The sequence below is a fragment of the Colias croceus genome, chromosome 29 (genome assembly GCF_905220415.1).
Source record: "Colias croceus chromosome 29, ilColCroc2.1".
Classification (NCBI taxonomy): Eukaryota; Metazoa; Arthropoda; class Insecta; order Lepidoptera; family Pieridae; genus Colias; species Colias croceus.
Genome location: NC_059565.1, coordinates 1,058,108 through 1,080,909, shown reverse-complemented (window position 1 = coordinate 1,080,909; position 22,802 = coordinate 1,058,108). Strand labels below are relative to the sequence as shown.

Genomic DNA, 22,802 nt, shown 5'->3' with positions numbered 1-22,802 from the left:
GTTTGCTTTATAATCTGTAATATAACAAATATTGTATGGAAAAAAATATTTCCCTAACGTTCTAACTCTACCTTTAAAAATAAATTGCCGATTATTTCATAAGAAAATAAATCTCTATATTCAATACACATAAAAATAACATCTAATAAGTAACTAAACCAAATAATGTTATGGAAATTAAGTTTTAATTTATAATTTTCATCATGCAAAGTGACTTAGGAAAACAATTCAGGCGATTTCGCATTTTACACGTGTCAGATTCGATATATTTTCTTTTATATAAGACTTATCTTATTCATAAAAAAACATGCATCATATTTTTATTTAATAAATACTAGGTATTATCAATCCTTTTACTCATTCCAAATCAAATGTATCCATTTATTTTACTCTTATTATACCTAATTATGTGCTATAATTCCAGGCTATAATCTATCTCTAGGTAAGTATAACAAATTTCATACAGATCAGATCACTCGTTTTTGTGTGAAAGACTAACAAACATCTATACTCACAAACTTTCACCTTTATTTTAAAGGAAAGGTTAATAATATAAAAAGTAATGGAAATAATAAATACTTATATAATTTTAAAAGCAAAATTAAACCATCAGTTAATTTAGAGCAAAAAATGATATATTTTGTACTACCAAAACCTGAAAAATAATGAGCTATCAATCTAATTTCCATTTTGCACCCATATCTTATATCTTATAATATAATAACCCATACTAATATTATAAATGCGAAAGTAACTCTGTCTGTCTGTCTGTCTGTTACTCAATCACGCCTTAACTACTGAACCAATTTGCATGAAATTTGGTATAGAGATATTTTGTTACCCGAGAAAGGACATAGGCTATTTTTTACCCCGGGACATAGGATAAGTTTTATCCCGGAACTCCCACGGGAACGGGAACTATGCGGGTTTTTCTTTGACTGCGCGGGCGAAGCCGCGGGCGGAAAGCTAGTATATATATAAATCTCGTGTCACAATGTTTGTCCTCAATGGACTCCTAAACCACTTAACCGATTATAATAAAATTCGCACACCATGTGCAGTTCGATCCAACTTGAGAGATAGGATAAGTTTTATCTCGGAAATCCCTCGGGAACGGGAACTATGCGGGTTTTTCTTTGAAAACGCGGGCGAAGCCGCGGGCGGAAAGCTAGTAATACCTATAAATATAGATAAAATTATTACAAATAATAATTTAAATATCATTTATGAAACATAGGTACTTTTATTCGCAAAATCATGGAACCTTAATTTTCATCTAAATTGATACAACAATTTGCGACTATCATCCAATCCATATCAATAATTTAAAAAAAGCTCTATAAATATAATATTATTTTTAAATTAGTCCTAATTATGCATACATTTAATCAATATATGTATTAGGAAAATTGTTAGGACATATTGCTCAACGCCATCTAGTATAGTTATCCAGAAACTAGAAAGATATTTGACTATTTGATTAGAGCCTTGTAATATGAAAAATAAATACCTATGCAAATGAACATTATCATAAATTATTTATTTACCTACAAGTAACGATTTTATTCCGAAATATTAATATAAATAAAATGTGTTTAATTTAGTAAATCAAATAAATATTTTGTATGTTACGTTTAACGTCAAGTTTACTAGACCCATCGTGATGAAACTTAATACATTTTAAGTACACGACTTCTAATCCAACGTAAATATTTTTTTTTCTTACTAACTAAATTTATAACGAGTAAAACCACGCTAAAAGCATAAAGCTCTACGAACGAGCAGAACCGCGTGCACAACTATAACAAAAAATATATTTCCGTAAAATGTTCAAGTAAAACCACGCTATCGAACTAGCAAAATGCTCACACGAGCAGAACCGCGTGCAAAACTATAACAAAAAATATATTTCCGTGTGACCTTGCCAATCCTGACCTGCCCTAACATTCAACATAACACATCTAGTAACAATATAAAGAGGGTCATACATACAAAATTTCCTGTATTACCAAGGTCAAGGTTATTAATAAGAATATGAATTATCTACGTGCTGAATTTTATAGAAATCCGTTCAGCCGTTTTTGTGTTATTGACGTGCAAAGATTCCAATAGTAGAGCTTATTACACCATATTTAAAAAAATGAATATATTATGTAAGTAGTTTTAAAAACTACTAAACTCAATAAATTATTGTATTGACACCGATCCTTGATAAGTGTACGAAGTTTGAATTAAATCTGTCCGTTTAAATGTCAAAATCGAGTCTAAAAGAGTCGGTAACATACAAACATACAGGTGAAGCTAATAAAAGTGTTATAAAAGTGAAGTGTTTAAAAATTAATAAATATTAGATATGTATTTTAATACAAGAAACATTTCTTAGATATAAATATAGGTCATATATAAGAACAGAGATATCTATACTAATATTATAAAGCTGAAGAGTTTGTTTGTTTGTTTGAACGTGCTAATCTCGGGAACTACTGGTCCGATTTGAAAAATTCTTTAGGTGTTAGATAGCCCATTTATCGAGGAAGGCTATAGGCTATATATCATCACGCTAAGACCAACAGGAACTGAGCAATGCGGGTGAAACCGCGGGGAACAGCTAGTTTTTAAAATAGGTATAATTTCGCACTTGAACGATTTTCTGAGAAGCCAGTAACTTAATATTTTTGCGTTGCTAAGTTAGGACTTAAGTCTCAAGGTCGTAAAAGGCAAATGACCTATTTTGGCATAACTGTACCGTTATAAGCGGAAAATATTAAATTGCTAGCTTTCCGCCCGCGACTTCGCACGCCTTTTCAAAGAAAAACCTGCATAGTTTCCGTTCCCGTGAGATTTCCGGGATAAAACCTATCCTATGTGTTAATCCAAGTTACCCTCTATATGTGTGCTTAATTTCATTGTAATCGTTAGAGTAGTATTTGCGTGAAAGAGAAGAGAAACGTACTTATGTACACACATACATCCATCCTCACAAACTTTAACATTTATAATATTAGTAGATAGATTAGGAAATATAAACTAAAATTTGTCCTAGAAACCTATTTTATGAATAAATATTTTCACCAGCTCTTTTATCCTATAAATTTTACATTAATTAATTGCGTAAAATCTCCTTTTAAATATTTCAGTTGTTTCTAATATTACCATTTACAAACTTACAAAATATGTTTCCTATATATTTAATAGGTACCTACCTACCTACATTGCCGGTATATTTTCTCCATACAAAAAGCTCTTCGTTCACCATACAAAGATTCATGCCTTCCTTTTTATAAACACTGCATTTATATGTAAAACGAACCTTGTAGCTACCTATTTATTTTTTTTTGATTGAAATTTATAATACCTATGTATTCAAAAAAATTATTAGAGTATAATAGGTACCTATCGATATTTTATTTTAATTTCAAGAAAAAAAAAGGACATACTTAAAAAAACTAACCTAATGAGGAGATTTTCACTTCAAACAATTTTAATAGCTGTAATAACACTTTTTTTCATACAATAATACACACAATAATACAATTATTTCTAAAAGAAAAAACACTTCATCAGTTTTTATAACAGCGCCATCTAGTGCTGAATAGCTGTACTAAATAATCGCGCGATATATTATTATGAAAAAAAGTTAAGACAGCGAAAGAGTTCAAGGTCGTACCACCATTTGTTATGAAATGAAAAGATTTTTTTTTACTCTTTCTTTCCTTCTGTTATTAGTTTGATGTTACATAAAATACAGAAGTATATAGGTATTTTTTGTTCGAAGCCTGTTTTACTTCATTTTAAAATATTATGTGAAAATAAACCGTAATATAAACCTCTCTATTTAGTTTCAGAGGTCTACTTTACACTAATTATGAGTGTCGTACATTCGATACCTACGTCGCAAATTTTTAAATAAAATAAATAAATATAAACAAAATCAAGTCTAACAGGCAACAGCAAACTAACATGCTCTTTAAAATCATCATCTTTCTATTAGAAATTAGATTTTTAATTCAATTCGTATTTTATGACAAAACATAGGTACTTACTTTCAGGGGCCGTATATTTTATTCCCAGTCAGTTTACGCCGTGAATTGAACTGACTGGCAAATTCATATCTATATCTAGGTATACTAATCTACCTATCCAAATATAATATTATAAAGAGGAAAGGTTTATATGTATGTATGGTTTTCACGCATAAACTACTGAACCGATTATAATGAAATTTAGCACACATATAGAGGATAACTTGATTAACTCATAGGATATGTTTTAACCCAGAAATCCCACGGGAACGAGAACTATGCGGGTTTTCCTTTGAAAACGCGGGCGAAAAGCTAGTTATACCACAGACTAATAATAATATACTACTATACCATAATTATTTATTAACCATGGGCCATGGCTGGTTATTGTGATCATAATATGAATTTTCCAGTCAGTTCAAATCACATTCAAAAAATAATAAAATTGAATATGAGCGAAATTTAAGTGAACTTATACAATTATACATATTATTTTACATATCTAACATAATATTGTACATATTATGATAAACAAGTTTTATGGTTTTGGGGGTAATATTATCTGGATCTACTGAACTTATTTTGATAATTATTTTACTAATACAAGGCTACATCATTTTAAACTGTCCTAAGATGGTCCTAACTCCTAAGCAATACTTTTAATACCGAATCAACCCGGAACACGCAAGACTTACATCCCAGATATAACGTCTTGTTTTTCCTCAATTATTTATTTCCAAAACTTGCTCCAAAACAACTTCTAACAACCAAAAACAATACCTCCGTTCTTCAAAGTCGGTTACACACCCACACACACGTGTATACATATACACGTGTATGTATGTGTGCGGAGTGCACAACCGGTTGGTCGGCTACCGAGATACGCGGTGCGTTTCCAATGGTAGATACGGCACGATATTATTGTAAATGTTGTGACGTGACGTGCGTGTGTAAGGCGAGATGAAAATGTGGTCGGATTGAGTGTAGAGAGATTTATAGTTTAAATGAACACAAATTATTAAAAAACAAAGCATTAAGCTAAAAAGACGCGGGTTCAGTGTTTCGGCAATTTTTATACATGAAAGTACATATTAATCAAATAGAAAAAATTGTCGTGTCGACGCATTTCTTACCAAACTCCTGCAAGACGGCTTGATCAATTTTTATGAAATTTTTATGTGCATACTATAATTTCGTCTGAGAATAAGCCAACAACAACTTTTCATGATAACTGATAAGAGTAAATCAGAACAACGACACTTGGTGAGCGGGTAATACAATATTTTTAAATGTTAATTGTGTGACCTTGATTTAAACGAGTATCTATTTCTAATGCATATTTGATATCCAAACTACTTCGTAATCTGTGCTACTATTACTACATAGAATATATTTAAAAGAGATAGACAACACCATAGAGGAGTAGACATAACACACGGTTTTAATTCCACGAATCTTTTCACATGAATTTTTTTAAAGAAAGAAGAAAGAAAGATAAATATTTATTGCCACATGCGACACACACATAACAACTACTTAGATCACTAAAAAAATACAATAGTTTACATAGCAATCGGGTTAGACTTAGCCATGCTGTCGGGTTTTAACACCTGAACAGCGCTGATTTTCAGTCTGCCCGTAAGTTTTTATTTCCGAGGCTCACTAAGTACACGTGTAAATAAATTGTTTTGTTATATTTAATACGAAAAAAAATTATAAAAATTCGCAATAGCGCAATGGAAACGTGCCAGAGTTCACGTGGCAATGACACCGGTCGCCGGTTCGACTCTCGCAGATATATCTACAGATACCTCTGTACAGATTATGTTCTCGTTCGTTATAAAAATATATTATTATGTGCCTTTTTTGGGTTGAAGTTGGCTAAAACACAAATTTTAAAAATAGCTAATTTTTTTACCGACTTCAATCCATACTAATATTCATCATCATCATCATCATCATCAGCCCATATACGTTCCCACTGCTGGGACACGGGCCTCCTATGAGGGTACAGGCCATAATCCACCACGCTGGCCAAGTGCGGGTTGGCGGATGACACATGTCGTCGAACTTTTTAATTCTTCGACATGTCGGTTTCCTCACGATGTTTTCCTTCACCGTTCGAGCAGTGGTGATGTTACAACATGCGCAGATAAATTGAAAAATCAATTTATTTCCTGCGCGCTCGCCTGGTCTCGAACCACGGACTTATCGATTCGAAGTCCGAGGTCTCACCACTGAGCCACCACTGCTAATATTATAAATGCGAAAGTAACCCTGTCTGTCTGTCTGTTACTTAATCACGCCTAAACTACTGAACCAATTTGCATGAAATTTGGTATGAAGATATTTTGATACCCGAGAAAGGACATAGGCTACCTTTTATTGCGAAATATGTAACACGGGCGAAGCCGGGGCGGACTACTAGTATTTTATATACATATAGAATCCTACTAATATTATAAATGCGAAAGTTTGTGAGGATGTGTGTGTGTGTTTGTTACTCTTTCACGCAAATACTACTGAACCGATTACAATGAAATTTAGCACACATGTAGAGGGTAACTTGGATTAACACATAGGATAGGTTTCATCCCGGAAATCCCACGGGACCGGGAACTATGAGGGTTTTTCTTTCAAAACGCGGGCGAAGCCGTGGGCGGAACGCTAGTATATGGGATAGCCTGGAAGGAAGGAAAGGAAGACAAATTATGTTAGGTACCTACTAAGGAATAATGTAGCTATCTAATGCTGAAACAATTATTATTAAAATTGGTTCAGTAGTTTTCTATTCATATCATATTTTTTAATCATTTAAGTGTACTTTATTATTTACTAGCTGCTCCGCGCGGTTTCACCCCCGTGGCTCCACTCCTGTTGCCCGTAGCGTTATGAAATATAGCCTATAACCTTCCTCGATAAATGGGCTATCTAACACCGAAAGAATTTTTCAAATCGGACCAGTAGTTCCCGAGATTAGTGCGTTCAAACAAACAAACAAACTCTTCAGCTTTATAATATTAGTATAGATAACATACTATAGGCTATTTCAGTTAGGTACTATTTTAGTTTAGACGTGTGAAGTGAAATCCCATGTCCCTTAGTGGGGTAAGGGGCAGATGCATCTGTTTCACTGATCGATTTTATTTAGGGACAATTTCGATTTTTTTTTGAACCCAGGCCCCCTCGGTTCTATGCTAACGCGTCAACCACTGTACCAAGGAGGCGGTCAGTTAGTTTAGACGTAGTCTTCATAATAATAAAACAAGATGAATACGGTTAAGTATTTTTTACATGATTATTTTAACACACATAGGTACAGCATGAAAAGCAATTTAGACTTTTATTCTTATAATATGTTCCTTACTCCGTGTTCTTTTTCTAGTACAAAAAAAAACTATTTTTAGACTGTCACTTCTAAGGTTCTAAGTTCTAACTGCAGTTGTTCAATTTTTAATTATGATTTATAAGCTATCTATTATTAAATACGAAATTCATGTTAATTACGTACAAACATTGAATATACTACACATCCGCAAAATCGCATCAAAATCGCTCCATCGCTTCCCGATGTTCAAACAAACATTTCTTTCATACATATCTACAAACATTCCCTTTTGATCCCTTACAGATCCCTCGAAAAAAATAACAAAAAAAACTTTCACCCCATTATTATGGGCTTCCGATTGGTAGATACATGCATTTTATCAGCCAATAGGCAATAGGGGTTTATTTTCACCCCAAAACATGGGGTTTTTATCGAGGGTGTATTTATCAAGGGTATAATGTGATTAATATAGAAAATGAAACGTAGCCGAAAGAATGCGTGATTTAAAATAAAAAAAACTATTTTTTATTAATTTTGACGGGTTTAAATCGGTTATTTTTTGTATGGAACGCATAGAGGATGGTAAGTACAAAGGAGATAATTGTACATAAATAAAAATGTTTAAAAAAAACAAAATAAACAAATTCATTTAAATTGCCCACGACGATCGGAGACGATAGTAAAGAAAACATATTTTTAAAACCATAATGAAAATATTCTAGTGTCAAATGTGCTGTTTTTATTTATTTTTATTATTTGTAATAAACCCCTTAGGCCTTAGATATCGTATTAACAACAATTACAACTCAAACCTATATAGTTATATTCCCTTAAACAACTATACTTAAATAAAAATTGCATTTCCAAACTATGCACTCAAACACATTTCCACCCTATCTGTACACGTCTAGACTCACATACACAGAACACTAGCAGAGAAGTTTCAACGCACACATACACATTTCAATACATAAACAAAATTCCAACGCACACTTGCTAGCGTATAGAACGTTCACACACACACACACACATGTGTTTAGATTATTTACGCGTACAGAGACAACTTTATGTAGTACTACTAGCTTCTTCCTCTAGGCTACTTTTATCCGCTATTTTATCCCCATAAGGAAAGAATTGAAAGTCCTTTCTTAGCGGATGCCTACATCATAATGGCTGTCTACATGCCAAATTTCAGCACAATCGGTGCAGTAGTTGATAGATCAGTCAATCAGTCAGTCAGACAGTCATTTTTACGTTTTATACATGAACATATAGATTACTAGCTTTCCACCCGCAGCTTCGCCCGCGCAGTCAAAGAAAAACCCGCATAGTTCCCGTTCCCGTGGGATTTCCGGGATAAAACCTATTCTATTTCCCGGGGTAAAAAGTAGCCTTTCTCGAGTATCAAAATATCTCTATACCAAATTTCATGCAAATTGGTTCAGTAGTTAAGGCGTGATTGAGTAACAGACAGACAGAGTTACTTTCGCATTTATAATATTAGTATGGATATCATACGAATGAATTCTTTTGCACGCCCACATTGACATTACACGCACACAAGTGAATGGTAGCACACACACATGCGCACAAGTTCGACGACCGTACGTTTCTGCAAGTGACAGTTCGTTATTTGAATTTTTTTAAGTTCGTTCAGATTTTTTTTTTATATTTTCGATTCTAGTGCTTACCGTTCAGAAGGAATTTAGTATTTTGATTTGGTACTACGATTATGGTGTTGTGTAATTTACATTTCTGTTTTTTTAACCCCAAAAAATTATAGGTGCTGTCTTCACTATTGAAAAAATATGAACTTTTTTGTCTCTGATTTCAAAAATTTGCTATCATTAATGATAAGGGTAAATAATTATAAGTGCGGTTTTTCAAATTGAAAGCCATATTGATAAAAGCTATAAATAATAAATTAATATTAAAACAAAAACCGTAATAAGTATGAAAAAAAAAGTGTGCGTGTACTAGTGTACACACGTAAGAAGTGAAACTTCTTTATGACCTTTTTTTTTCAAAAAATAATTTACTATATGCAACTTTACAGAAATACGTCAATCAGGCGTGGTAGGGATAACAAAAAGATGGCGCGTAACGGAAAAATTTCACGCGTAACGAAGAAATGTTACACTAAATTTTTTTCCAACCCCGATAAAGAAGTTTCACTTCAAAAAAATCCACCTACTCAGTTTTGTGATCGTACTTAACTTATGTGTATTTTTCATTTCTTTCCAGATTGATTTCTTCACTTCGGGAGATAAATATTGAAGCTGCCAACATGCAAATAAAAGAGGTACGTTTTTGACGTGACAACGTCTTATAATTCGATAAAGCCGGCTGCACGCACGAAAAAACATGACTCATGCGGCGTTACCTCGCTCTGACTCATCTGAGGCGTTCCATGTAAGGCTTGAAGTGCGAGCGAGAGCGCGGAACGAGCGACAAAGAAGCACAATCGGACGTTGTCACGTTCAATTATCGTCAGTAAACCGACTTTACAGACAACCATTTTTTTTTTAATAGATTTGGTTGAATTTTGAAAAAAATAAGTATCCTGTATAACAATGAACTTGGGCCATTTACTATCATTTCCAACGTTAATAGTTTTAGGTACAGATTGTTTCAATTGAAATATATGTGAGAGAATTATAACAGAGTAGTTGTTAGGTGGCTATACCTTCCTGTTACAATGTACTCTATGGTGTACAACATAATGTGATAATAATTATCACATTATGTTGTACACCATTAATTTAAATAACTCTCCATAATTAATTATAATTTTATTATTAGAGTTATTTAAACTCTCCGACATATAAGTGTTACCTATCCTTATCCACAATTGGTACCCATCCATAGGACGACCACGTCTAAGGTTGCTTAACCCGCAAATAATTGCCTTTGACGACAAATAGACAAGACAAGTTTTTGTTCTCTATTTTTTAAGAAGACTCTAGTAAGAAATTATCTTACACTATCCAATTACCGTATTCTCATACAAAATTATAATGTCATGTTATTAATTATTGTTCTCAGAAAACCTAGTGCTATTTTAAAAACATGGAAAGAAAACTTTCTCTCTTACTTCAATTCGATATCTTTACATTTTCTTATTACATTGCGGCATTTATTTGTTAGACTTATTCGAGTTTCAGTGAAAGGCAGCAATCTATTCCAAAAGCTCTGAAAATACGATTCGAAATTTTAAAATTGCTACTCGTATTTAGTCCCTAGTTACAGACAAGCGTTCTAGACGTTTAATTGGCTGAATATTGCACATAAATTAAATTTAAACTCTATGACAATGGAATAGGATTCAATTTTGAATAATAAGTTCTTATGTTGGCAGCGCGACATAATGACAGTTGTGAAAAAATTAAGAAAAAAACGTCAAACGTCAGTTGTCTGCGGATCGGCGCAGAGGATAGACGGGGAGGTGTATTGCTTCGTTTTATTAATTTTACGTAAAAGTGATTTTGGTGTATTAAGTTTGTGTTTCAGTTTTAAATATAATCATGTATTAAAGTGTAGTTAGTTTTTTATTTGTGTTACGCGAATGTGGATATTTTTTACTTGTAAAACAGGACTTTTACCGTAAGTAGATTTTATCAAGAGATTTCTTTAGATATAATTTTAAAAGGCTGTAAAGATTTACTTGGATAAAACCGTGGACAATTTAAGTTTGCGAATAAATAACGTGCGAGAGCTATAAAAATTTCCATATAACTTATAAACTGCTTGACGATTTTTAATGGTTTTCTTTATTGCGATAGTTTTCATTAGTCATAATACAGGACAGTTCTTTGTATATTATGATATATTATATATTTAGATATAAGTTACATATTATGTAATATCGACATGATTTTAAAAGAGCAACTATGGAGTTTCTTGCCGATTCTTCTCCATAGATCACTGCTTTCCGAATCGGTGGTAAATGTTAAAATAATTATGTAATGACGATTCGAAAGTGCTACTAAATAGTAGTCTAATTGAATAAATGAATGTTTGAGTTTGAGTTTGAGTTTGAAATTATTATAGTTAATATTTGGGTTCATTCTTCTCTTTAATAACGTAAAACTCACGAGCGACCGAAATTTAACTTAATTGAATGTAAACTATAATTTAACAAGCAAAGCAAATTCCATCAAAACTAATTTATCCGTTCGGTCGTGACAACATTAATGACAAATGTCATTTCTTCTTTGGGATAACGAATACTAAAGTACAGTCAGCGAATTAACACGGTGTGGGTAACAAAAAAGTCATTTTATGAAAATATTCTTAAATGTTCAAACTCATTATAATACATAATATTATGAATATACCCGACATACCTACTTACTATTAAAAGCGTAACTCTTTTTAGCGCAGTCGGGTAACAATATACCTAAACCAGGGCCAGCTTTCAAATAAAGAAGGATCGTCAAAGTCGGTTCACTCAGTCGAAAACGATTTTTACTTAATAAAATAATTATATGTAAAATAAGTATACCCAGGGCGAAAAGCTAGTTAATCTATACTTATATAGAATTTTATAAAGCTTTAGTGAAAATGAAAATGAAAATTTATTTATTTCAGCAAAAACCAAATTTAACAAGATTAGAATTTGTTAATTTTTTTGAACGCGCTAATCTCAGGAACTAGTGGTTCGATTTGAAAAATTATTACGGTGTTAGATAGCACATATTCTATCGAGGAAGGCAGGCTATATTATAACTTCACGCTAAGACCAACAGGAGCGGAGCAATGCGGGTAAAACCGCGGGGCACAGCTAGTCTATAATATAAACGACGAAGGTGTGTAGACAACAATGAAACCCGATGAAGCATGAACCCGCGACCCACAAGGTTATATAAATGTTTCAGGCGTGGGTTCGATTCCCACGGCGCGGCGTTTCAAGTGTATGGGGAATTGATTAAATACCTATAAACAGTATCAAAAATTGATTAGATTTTGGTTATTTTACAGATTTATGTTATGATTAATTTTGTTTTTATTACCTACAGAAAAAATATACAAATATCATAGTTATTATTTTTATTATATTTACTAGCCTTGTGTGTGTCTGTCTTTCCCTCACGACGCAACGGAGCGATATTTGTGGTCTATAAATGACTATCAACTAGAGTTAGACATTTCAATTCCAAGGAAATTCCTTTCATTTTATTATTTCATTTATTTATTAGGTAGGCAGATCCGGCTCGAAGGACCAATGTTGGGGGGTTGGGGTTAATTATAAGATATGAGATTGAGATAAAGAGATATTTATTATTAATTCACTATAATGGGATGAGATGATCTAGGATGGAGCTCCGCCCGGTGCGGAATCCGAATGCGAACTAACTTATTTTATGATAAAACAATATTAATACATTACAATGAAAGGTGCAAAATCGACGCATTGCATTCCGGGAACATGTATATTGTCTGTACGATGTCTTAATCGTACATAGATATTATCGCATATAGATTCTATATGTACTATATTTAAACCATAAGGTACCTATAATCTATATTATCATAATTATTTTATCATCATCATCAGACTTATATCACACTAATATTCTGTTTCCATTACAGAAACAATATAGATGTATAAAAATATTAATTACTAGCTTACCACCCGCGGCTTCGTCCGCGCAGTCAAAGAAAAACCCGCATAGTTCCCGTTCCCGTGGGATTTCCAGGATAAAACCTATCCTATGTCCTTTCTCGGGTATCAAAATATCTCTATACCAAATTTCATGCAAATTGGTTCAGTAGTTAAGGCGTGATTGAGTAACAGACAGACAGACAGACAGAGTTACTTTCGCATTTATAATATTAGTATGGATTTATTTCTTATTGGACAATGTTATGACTAACGACACTTCGTTATTATAAAACTAAACATTGTTTGTTTGTTTATTCTACTTCGAAATTCGAATCCTGTTACAATTACTATTTCTCAGAATGACAGAATCTTTGCATAAATAATAATATAACAATATTCTGTCGTGTCAACTGTCAACTAAATTTCACATTATCTATGGAGAACCTAATAACAATTATTAAGGATAGTTAAAAATATTTTTTTCTTGTTATTCTAGTGGTAAGGAAGCTGAGGTTATTTTACCGTTATAGGTTAGAAGTTTTATGTACAAGTAGTTTTTCTTAGAAATTAATATACATAGTACATAGTTAAAAAAAAATCTTAAAAAACTCATGAAATTATTGTTTTGTCACCGATCTTTGATAAGTGTACTAGGTACCTACCTAAGTTTGAATTAAATCTGTCTGTAATTGTTTTGTTACATACCTATAGCGTATTTTTTTCGCAATTTTTTACAAAATCTTCATAAGGCAGATCGAAATTCGAGCCCTGCATGACACACTATTTTTTGCAACTTGCAAAAGTTCCATACAAAATTTTCGATTTGATAAAAAATCTGTCTTTTGTTAGCACCCTTTTTATAACCCTACTCAATAAAAGGTATAAAAAATATTAATAAAGGTTTTTTAAATCAATAATCCGAAAGCGTGACTGATTTGGAAAAAAATACCCCGTTTTTGGTGTAAAATAGGGATTTTGTGAAATTGTGTACTGTCGCGAACAGAAGTGTGTATGAAAATTTATATTTTTTTAGGCTGTGCATTAAATTCATTGTATGTAGTTTATTTAATGTCTAAATTTATTAAATTTAACTCATTGAGCCCCAAGCGGCCCGATCGGTCCCAGACACAATAGATTTTCTATTGTGTCTGTGGTTCCGGGGCCTGAGTTACTAAACTTTAAATTATAGGTATACCCCTACAATTAATTATAGTTGTTAAAAATTTTATTGTGTATTGTCGCAAATAAGTTGTGCAGTGCTCTATATTCATTCATAACTGAACATTATAATAGCCATATCACTACATAGTATAAAACAAAGTCGCTTTTTCTGTCCCTATGTCCCTTTGTATGCTGAAATCTTTAAAACTACGCAACGGATTTTGATGCGGTTTTTTTTAATAGATAGAGTGATTCAAGAGGAAGGTTTTAGTATATAATTTATTAAGTTTTAGACAAAGCGGGCGAAGCCGCGGGCGTTAGAGTAATTAATAGAAAAAGTATTTTATTTTCTACTAGCTTCCGCCCACGACTTTGTACGTGCATCCCCGTTTTTCCCCGTTCCCGCAAGAATTTCGGGAAATCCTTTCTTAGGGGACGCCTACGTTGTGACATCTACCTGCATGCCAAATTTCAGCCCGATACGTCCAGTGGTTTGGGCTGTGCGTTGATAGATCACTATATCAGTCACCTTTGAGTTTTATATATATAGATAATAATTCAGCTCTATGACAGATAGACAAATAATTTACAGGAATTCTTTCCTTCAGAAAGGGTACGAAATTCACTAATCCTTTGTATAGATGTGGAATAAATCATAACCATTATAAAACAAAGCTTAAGGAATTCATAATTATTATAATAGTTAAATGCTTATCTCAAGAACTATTTTTGATTGTCTCTTGCTGTAAGATACTAAAAATGGGCCACTAAAAATCATGTTTTAAATCCGTTAAATCTTCAAAAATGGTGTTTATAAGAGACATTAAACTGTAGTATAAGTAATGTATCTATAAAAACAAATTTAATTTAAATTTTCACTTTTCTCAACGACTGTACTCAAATAATTAGTACCGGTATTGAGTTTTGTATTTATTTTTGCACCAGTTGAAATCAGCTGCGCAGAAAGCGATGGAACAAAAGTTGTCGACCCGAAAGGGATGTGTACAATGCGTTTTTTTTTTTTACTTTTTCGTAAACGTGTGGCGCTAGAACAGTGTGGATGTGATTAATTGTATTTATTTTGTTTGTAATAAAAAAGACGTTTATTTGTACTAGTAATAAACAATACTAAATAAATAAATATAAAAAGTTGCGCCCAAGCAAACAATACAACATTCATATTTAAAATATACAATACAATACAAATTATATTTGTTATATATTGTGTATTATTGCTCTTAAGATTATTTATACGGAAGCCGTGTAGCGAGCCCGACTCGCAATTGTCCGATTTTTTAATAGTGTAATACATATTATTAAATGCATAGTGTAGTAAATTGCATTTATATTTGTTGTAGGTATAGTATTAAGCACAGTTTACTACACAAACTAGATTAATAACAAATAACAGCATATCCATACAAATCTTTCGTATAATCATCGAAAAAAGGTAAAAAAAAACTAAATTCTGCGTCGAACAAAAGACGTATGGCACGCAATGTAGGGTTGGATAAATTGTTAAAAAAAACTAAAAAAACCTAAAAAAAGGATACTTGTTAAATTTCGCACTTTTTTGATAAACACCATTTTTTGCAGAATTCATTAATTTTAACTGACTTTTAACGGATTTAAAACATGATTTGATTGAATTCGAATATTTTATAGTAAGAGTGCTGACGATTAATTTTAGAAATAAAATGTTTCGTTATTTGGACTAAAAGATTGGCATTTCTTATAGCCCATGGTCTTATGATACTTACCTTATATTAAAAAGTTTCTATGGACCGATGTTTGTTACTCTTTCAAGCAAAAAATGCTGACCAGATCGGTGTGAAATTTTCCAGAAACATACATTATTATCTGAATAAGCACATAGGCTTTTTTTGACTCGAGTAGGTACTCGTGAAGTTTATGCTTATAAACAACATATTCTACAGAGAGATTCGAACCTACGTTCCTTTCATCAAAATATTATGTATTATGTAGGCTCGTATTACCGTTTCAATTACAAATAAATTGTTTTTAATGAAATAGCACAGAAAAAAAGACATAAAAGAGCGTGTGTGTGGAGCACACGTGTCAGAAGTGAAACTTCTTTGACAAGATTCAAAGATACGAAAATTGTCACCTTACTACAAGATGTGACGGTATTGCCAAGACACGACCTTGAAATTTTACTCTCCACGTGCCTAGAGAACTTCAAAAATATTTTAAAACTCATCTATAATTTCACATGACGAAATCATTCTCCATGCCCCGTTTACACAAATAGTACCTAGCCTAAGAGCTACTTAAACTTAAAAATTATATAAAAAATAAACATTTATCCGCCACCTCCTGTACTATAAACCACATCAAACCGGTCCAGAACCCGGTCAGAGCGAAAAAAAATGTCTGCCAACCGTCTACCGCCGGCCGGCGAGTTTTACTTGGCTTTCTTAAATGAGGAAACCTAACTTAGTACTTATGGTGAATAAATACTAGAAATTTTTTAGAAATTGATTTAAAAAATGTCGGTATATTGAGTATCGTGTCGACGACGATATATTGTTAATGTTTCATCCAAATTATCGATTTTAAAACATCGCAATGAATTTCTTATTTTTTTTGTTTAAGTTTTTTTAACTACCTTCTTATTTTATTAAGGGCCGATTTTTCAATCCTTGGTTAAAATGTATCCGTCTAGTAAAGTACGTATATTACACGAACATGTTAAAATGTCACCTGTAAACTGTCAAATATGGGCAATTAGAATACAGTTTTGAAATGGTAGTTTAATACGTTATTCGACGAATAAGTTTTGACCAAGGATTGAAAGATCAGTCCTAAATTGTTACAATGTTTGTATTTACTTATATGTGCACGTTGACACATATAAGCATTACTATGAAACTACTTATTATTTGACGAAGCTGCCTTTGAAGTGTGATAAACATCCGCGAATTATATAAGCAACTACCTACATTTCCGCCCGCGGCTTCGCCCGCGTTTTAAAAGAAAAGCCCGCATAGTTCCCGTTCCTGTAGGATTTCCGGGATAAAAAGTAGCTTATGTACTATTCTGAGTCTTCAGCTACCTATATACCAGATTTCATTGAAATTGGTTCAATAGTATTTGCGTGAAAGAGTAACAAACATCCATCCTCACAAACTTTCGCATTCATAATACACACATCAACACCGTCTAGGGATATTACGAATTTTTTTCAATTAACTAAACATTTGTTATAAATAGAATGCAACTTAATATTTTTTATAAAGCCTATTTATTAGGCTATAGCTTAGAATAAAACAAAAACAGTTTTTTTGCGAAAATAAAATTTTATTTATAAAAAGACAAAAGGTGAAGTAATGGCAAAACTAACGACGTATGTGTTTTTTGAGAAAAAAGTTAAAAATAAAAGAAAATTATGCCAGTTTTTGCAATCATTCAGAAAATCAATAATCAGTGAAACCACCCATGACGTTAACAACCGTCCTGCAACGGTTTTTCATGCTTTGAATCAAGTTATCAAAGTCAAGCTGTGGGATATTGTCCCAGGTCCTGCTAAGATGTAAAAAAAGTTGCTCCTCAGTCACAATGTTTTCAGGAAAATTCCTCAAAGCCCTTCTTTGGAGCATGTCCCACGCGTGCTCTATAGGGTTTAGGTCAGGTGATTGCGCGGGCCAGTCTAAGACGGATATGTCGTGCTCCTGCAGCCACCTGGTTACCACTCGCGCTGTGTGCGAACGGGCGTTGTCGTGCATGAGCGTAAATTCTTGGCCCATTTGTAACCGATGGGGGTTGACTATTGGTCCTAGCACCTGGTCACGGTATTTTTCAGCCGTCATGGTATTTCTGATCCAAACGAGGTCTGTTCGTCCACCAACACGAATTCCGGCCCAAACCATAATTGTTCCACCGTGGTAAGGGTGGACTTCCTGATGGTGTAGTAGTCGACTCTCACGACCAGGAACTCGCCATACGCGTACTCTTCGTGAATCGGGATGGAAACCGAATCGAGACTCATCAGTAAACAGCACTACAGACCACTGGTTATCTTCCCAGAGCAAATGTTCACGAGCCCACTGCAATCTTCGTCCACGATTTCCTCGGCGTAGTGCTGGAGTACGAAGCGGTCTGCGAGCATGAAGATTAGCTTCATGCAGTCTCCTCCTCACAGTTTGGTCACTCACAAGCAACTGGTGCTCTGACTGGAGCCTTTGAACCAACTGCATGGCCGTAACATTTGGTTGCCTTCTTGCAGCAACTTGCAAAAATCTGTCTTGTCGTCGGGTGGTTATGCGCTTCCCACCTGAGTGTCTTTCAGCCACTTCTCCAGTAGCACGATAACGTGACCATAATCTCGAGATAACGTTCTGTTTTGTTCCAATCTCCTCAGCAACACTCCGTTGAGTAGCCCCAGCTTGGAGCATGCCTACTGCCCTTAACATTTCCTCTCTTGTTAAATGGCGCCGCTGCATGATGCGTACAGTGTCAAAATTTCGAAATTAATCGCTAACTTGTTGTAAAACACCAATAAATGACAAAAAAGAACCGAAAACTAATGGTAGGTAAAGTGCACCTTCGACCTTCTCTCTAGTTATGCCGCGCAAATCTTTTGTTTTTTCTTTAATTTCTTAAATTCAAATTTAGAATTATTTAAAAAGATTTATAAAATAAGCTTTCTTAAAATATTTTAAAATAAAACTAGCCAGTATTTTTTGAAATTAAAAACTTTAAACATAATATCCCTAGACGGTGTTGATGTGTATATTAGTAGGATGTATTTTTAAAACTATCTCGCTCCCGTTGTTTAACTAGTAATACGTGAATTTAATTCCACTAAATATTCTGCCTTTACAGAAGATTTCATGGAATTCGGTTCAGCAGTTGTTGAGTGACAAAAGCGTCTGATATTTTGACGATTCAACTGTTTTATTTTTAGATAATAGTAATAATAAGAATTAGGATATTGTTCACATCCTAGAACATGTTTTAGAATCTATTTATCAGTCTAGATTTTATTCGATTTCCGAGTCAGGCAATTTGCTTTTGGTAAAATATTGCATTTAAGTACGCTGTTTGATTTTTAATAAAAGTTGGTGTTCATTAGTTCATTTAAATTTAATTAGTAGTCAATATATTATGTACATTGCCAATTTAACTGGAATATGGGGATGACATTGATTTCTACGTTATTATAAATCAAGTTTTTATATTGAAAATCATGTAAAAATCCCTCACAAAATTTTGTTTATTTTCTCAACTTAATTTTGACATGAGCACATTTTCAGTTACTTTGACAGACGCTAACTATGTACATTCAAATAGAGACATCTTCACATTTTCTCAGAACGTGCGAGCGGGACACGGGATACGGCTGTCCCGCTCCCGCATGGGCGTGCGCATGACGTCACAGCTTGATAATTGTCACCGGATACAAGGCAGACACGCTCGAATGTATAGTATAGTTGAAGAGCTGGGTTAGATGATTTAACGGCTCAGAAAAAGGCAGGTTTTAAAGCTGCCTTTTAAGACACTTTTTTAGCTTACCCTGTATGTAATCGATTCTTTGAGACTTAATTTTGACCCACTTTAAACGGATAGGTTTAATTCAAAATTTGAGCAGTTATTAGTGACAATACAAAAATTTCATGAGTTTTTTTTTGTGTTTAAACCATTGTAAAGTTATTGTAAAGTTTTTATATTTTTTACGTGAAAAAAATATAAAAAAATGAAAAAAAAAAAAAAATATAAAAAAAAAAAATATATGAAAAAATATTTCGGTGTTAGATAGCTCATTTATCGAGGAAGGCTATAGGCTATATAACATCACGCTAAGACCATTAGAAGTGGAGCCACGCGGGTGAAACCGTAGTCTATACTAATATTATAAAGAGGAAAGGTTTGTATACATGGTTTTCACGCATAAACTAATGGACCTATTTTGATGAAATTTGACTCTGATAAAGAATATAGGCTACCTTTTATTGCGAAATATGTACCACGGGTGAAGCCGGGGCGGACCGCTAGTCGTTAATAATAGCTCTACACTGAACTAATTTTGATAGAAGTAGTCGGTTTAGTTCATTGAATATTATTATTTCAATTATTACACCAATTTTGTAGTAAAATATATAAGGCTATACAATTTTGAAAAAAATGTGTGCGTGTACTAGTGTACACACGTAAGAAGTGAAACTTCTTTATGGCCTTACTTTTCAAAAAATAATTTACTATATGCAACTTTACAGAAATATGTCGAATCACGCGTGGTAGGGATAAGAAAAAGATCGCGTACGATCGATACGCGTATCGGAAAAATGTCACGAGTAACGAAAAAATGTTACACCATAATTTTTCCAACCCCGATAAAGAAGTTTCACTTCAAAAACCATCACATTAAAAATGTCATTCGTTCTTTCTTTAATATTAATTTAACCATCATAATAACTACGTTTATTAAAATTATCCCCATCTCTCCGACTATAAACATCATACAATGTTGGAAATCGTATCAAATAATATACCGCTTGTTTCACAGTTATCAGACAACAAACATATAAACTGATATTGTACGCATGTCAGGTAGTTCTCTGAAATAGTTGATGTAAATAATGACTGACTAGCTTTATACCGCGGTTTTACTTGCGTCAAATGTGTAGAAAATAATGTTGAAAATAAAACATAGATCCCTACAAAATAAATTATTATTTTTATGAGATACTAGCTATCGGCCCGCGGCTACGCCCGCGTTTTCAAAGAAAAACCCGTTCCCGTAGGATTTCCGGGATAAAACCTATCCTATGTCCTTTCTCGAGTATCAAAATATCTCTATACCAAATTTCATGCAAATTGGTTCAGCAGTTAAGGCGTGATTGAGTAACAGACAGACAGAGTTACTTTCGCATTTATAATATTAGTATAGATTAGTAGGATTATAATATAGGATTTTACAAGAATGCATTATTTATACACTATTATATCTTGGTTTATTTTTGATATATTAATTTCAGTGTGCCTACATATAGGTCTTATGTTTAGCTTTTTAATTATTTTTTGTGTTTATTTAATTTATATTTTAACATTTCAGAACTGAAGTACAACCAACACGTTCAACTTATCTCAAGAATTTCGCTCTTCAAGAAGATCATCGAGTGATCATCGACACGCCTTCGCTTCGCTTCTCTTCACTTCGCTTCGCAATTAAACAATGAAGGTAGTTTTTTAGCGAGTTTCACAACTTCGCAATACATTATAATATAAATTGTAATTTATATTTTACTAGCTGCGCTCCGCGGTTTCACCCGCGTGGCTCCGCTCCTGTTGGTCTTAGCGTGATGATGTACAACCTATTATATAATAGCCTTCCTCGATAATGGGGCCATCTTACACGGAAAGAATTTTTCTGATGGGTGGTAGTGAAATATATAAAACTCAAAGGTGATTAGGTGACTGATATAGTGATCTATCAACGCACAGCTCAAACCAATGGACGTATTGGGCTGAAATTTGGCATGCAGGTAGATGTTAGGACGTAGGCATCCGCTAAGAAAGGATTTCCCGAAATTCTTGCGGGAACAACGGGGAAAAACGGGGGTGCACGTACAAAGTCGTGGGTGGAAGCTAGTTCAAAATAAGCCTTTCTTGGTAAAAATGGAACGTCAAACAACCTAAGTTGTTGAATTTGATATTTTTGGTGTTATTGCATTGAAATGTTATAAATAAAAATCGGATTGGCGTGCAAGGATGCGGGTTCGAATCCCGCCTCGTGATCGAATTTTTTTCTATTCCTAAATCCTTTTATTCCTATAAATTAATAACCTAAGTATTGTTTAAACCCTAGAAAGAAGCATTTATTATATTAATTAGGTAGTAAAGTAATGTATTAGTAAGAAGTAAAGATATATGCATATGCAGTGACATAGATTTCTTAGGACTTAGGTTTCTTCCTATAAGTCTAACTCTGTCTAAGGTACAGGTCAGGTCATTAACCCCAAGTCGATGGTCGGTTGTATAAAGAGTTTTAGGGTTTCCAGGAACCCATAGCAAAACGTCTGCAAAGTTTGTAAACTTGATAACTCAAGGTATAATTATAATTTTATTTTTAACTAGCTGTCGCCTGTGATTTCGCCCACGTGACTGAATGAATTTTGAGTTAATAAGGATAAGAATATAACATTTTTAGAGTCGATATCCACAAAATATACTCTCCTATACTAATATTATAAATGCGAAAGTTTGTAAGAATGTATGGTTGTATGTTTGTTACTCTATCACTCGAAAAAAAATAAAATTATTTGAACAGCTACCTACTCGTCCTTAGCCAGATGATTGCTTGACTATAGTTTTCCTTGATAGATGGAATGCTAACATAGAATTTTTTATTAATTGGACCCGTAGTTCCTGTTCACGTTCCTCGTTGAAGCAATGAACGAACTCTTCAGTTTTTTTTTATATTAGTATGTATCTATACCAATATTAAAGCTGAAGAGTTTCTTTGTTTGGTCCAATTTTAAGCTATATATCATCACGCTAAGACCAATAGGAAGCAATGCAGGTAAAACCACGAGGACAGGCTAGTATTAAAATATGTATAGATTTTCTCTTTAAAAACATAAGCCTCTACGACACAGTGGGTAGATCTAAAAATAAATAATTATTTGTTATGTCTAGCTTTCAATAATATTTTATTCAACATGAA

At 33.2% G+C, this 22,802-nt stretch overlaps 1 long non-coding RNA gene across 1 annotated transcript in view; it reads left to right on the top strand.

Moving 5' to 3' along the window:
* Positions 1–9,728, top strand: part of LOC123704364 — a 29,924-nt gene extending 20,196 nt beyond the window's left edge. Inside the window, exon 3 of the long non-coding RNA XR_006753117.1 lies at positions 9,595–9,728. This is a non-coding gene — a long non-coding RNA (uncharacterized LOC123704364). The remainder of the gene's footprint in view (positions 1–9,594) is intronic.
* The last annotated feature ends 13,074 nt before the right edge of the window (positions 9,729–22,802 follow it).